The 2623-nt window shown below is 42.1% G+C and overlaps 1 pseudogene; it reads left to right on the forward strand.

The window, feature by feature from the left end:
- The first annotated feature begins 715 nt into the window (after window positions 1-715).
- On the forward strand, window positions 716-889 carry LOC123637512 (annotated as a pseudogene).
- Window positions 890-2623: the final 1734 nt, after the last annotated feature.

Below are 2623 nucleotides of genomic sequence, written 5' to 3' on the forward strand. Positions count from 1 at the left end.
TTTCAGGGGGTCTTGGCGTGGATTAAATAAATGAGTGTATATGAAACACTTATAACAATTCTTGGCACATATAACCACTTAATGAATATTATCTACCATTGTTACTCATATAGTGTGATTTAGAGAGAGTAGGAAGGCCCCATTTCACAAACTTTTCTACTTATTGTCATCAGTGGCTGGGATGCAACCATAGAGTCATTGCTTAGGTTAAGATATGGGCCCTATCAAATGCAATGTCAAAAGGTCTAATGTATTATTCTGAAGGTATTTATATCTTACATTAGGGAGATATAGTTATTGCCTCACCTGCCTATGGCAGAGACCCAAAATAACAGTGGCTTAAAGAAAGATCAAGCTTGGTTCTTTGTCATTTAAAAGTTCAACGTTGTCTGGCAGTTCTGGTCTGAAAAGTTGTCAGGGCCCAGGCAGCTTCCGTCTTGTTGCTCTGCCATCCCTAGGATGCTGTCCTTGTCTGCATGGTCCCAGATGGCTCACCATGTATCCATCTGCCAAGCATCGGGATGGAGCAGAGACCAAGGGGGAAAGCATATGCCTTCCTTTAAACACATGTCTCAGAAGATTCCAGTATCACTCCCACTCACACTCCATTGGCCAGATCTGAGTCATGTGACCACGTCTAGCTACAAGTGAGGCTAGTCATGGATGTCTCCATGGTAGTTGACTGACTATGAAGCCATCTAAAAATGCAATTACTATTGCTTCTCAGCCTTTTGGCTAAGATCAAGTATAGTATCTGTTCTTTTTTTTTTTTTTTAGGTAGATTTATTTATTTTTTATTTTTTATTTCAGCATGTTATAGTATCTGTTCTTATCAGTTTAAAAATGCAATTACTGTGGAGTGTTTGCCCCATATTGCAGTGTGGGCTAGTGTATCTTCTACTATCTACCTTGAACCTATGAGGAATCTTCTCGATTCAAGCCCTGTACTCTTATTCATTCTGTGCTTGGATGTGATTTGGGTATAAACAGTACCTCCTGCTGCTTTCATCAGAAGGTAGCGTTACTTGGGTAACAGGGAGAAAAGTTGATTGTTTCTGTTCTATGGTAAAAACTTACTTTCCCTATCACTCTTGGTTAATAATACTCACCTGAGTTTTGAAACCCTAAGTTATACTGGCTTTGTGATGTTGAAATAGTAACTAATAAATTTCTCCAAACCAGTGGTTTTCAGCTGGGGGGAATTTTGCTTCCCAGGGGACATTTGGCAATGTCTGGAGACATTTTTGGTTGTCTCAACTGGGGAGGGGAACATTTAGTGGATAGAGGCCATGAATACTGCTAAATATCCTACAATGAACAGAACAGTACCAACCTATAAAGAATTACCTGGTCTAAAATGTTAATAGTGTTGACGTTGATAAGCCCTGCTCTAAGCCTTAGTTTCTTTCCAGAAAACTGGGTGACAATAGTATCTACTTCATAGGGTATGGGTGAAGAGTCACTGAGCTACCTTCAGGAGAGTGTTGCCCATGGTAGGTTTCAGATAACCTCTGCCCTCAGGGACTCTTAATTTTCTCCTTGCGTTACCTGACTTCTCTAGACTTGTCTTCTTGCTTTCTTTAATTCATACTACATATGTCTCTTGGGAAGGAGAAATGAGGGAAATTGCATTTTATTGAGGAACTAGTAGATGCCAGGATTTTTAACATAAATTATTTCATGCAAACCTCTCCAAAAAGTGCAAGGTTGGTATTACTGTCCCCATTTTGCAAATGGGCCAGTGGGGCTCAGGGATGTCCCAACGCCCCCATGGAAGCAGAGTTAATCAGTGGCTTGGACATCAAATGTGTTTGACCCCAATTCCTGTGCTTAGGTTGCAAATTGGCACCACTCAGATCTGTAACTTGGAAGTTCTAGGAGCATAAAGAGAATTGAGGGCACCAGAATGCTCTAGGGGGAGTAAGGAGAGATTGATGTAGGGAACAAGGGTGTAGGCACAGGAGGGCAGGGACTCCAGTGCTGAGCCACACTTTCCTCAGGCAGGGCTTGGAAAGACAGCATTTGCTTCAACTTGTTTGGAGCTTTGACCACGTTATCTTGTTCCCACAAAATGGCAGACAACGTTGTCCTCTTTATTCCTTGTTGAATCCTAGGAATTTGGGTCTATATTAGTTTCCTAGGGCTGTCATAACAAATGACCACAAACTTAGTGAGTTGACACAAGAGAAATTTATTCTGTCATGGTTCTGGGGGCCAGAAGTCTGACATCAAGGTGTCGTTAGGGCCACACTGCCTCTGACAGCTCTAGGGAAAATCCCTCTTTGCTTCTTTTGGTGACTGGTGATGGCTGGTGATCCTTGAAACTCCTCAGTTTGTGGCAGCCAATCTCTGCCTCTGTCTTCACATGGCTTCTTCCCTGTGTGCCTGTGTCTCTACATCTCTGTATCTCTGCACGGCCTTCTTACATGGACACCAGCCATCACATTTTTGCTTGTTGTAATCGAGCATGACTTCATCTTAACTTGGTTACATCTGCAAAGGCCCTGTTTGCAAATGAAGGCACATTCACTGGTGCCGGGAGTTAAGACTCGAACATAGCTTTTTGGGAGACACAATTCAACCCACAGCAGGTCTAACAATATATATAATGATTAAAGCTAAA

The sequence above is a fragment of the Lemur catta genome, chromosome 4 (genome assembly GCF_020740605.2).
Source record: "Lemur catta isolate mLemCat1 chromosome 4, mLemCat1.pri, whole genome shotgun sequence".
Lineage (NCBI taxonomy): Eukaryota > Metazoa > Chordata > Mammalia > Primates > Lemuridae > Lemur > Lemur catta.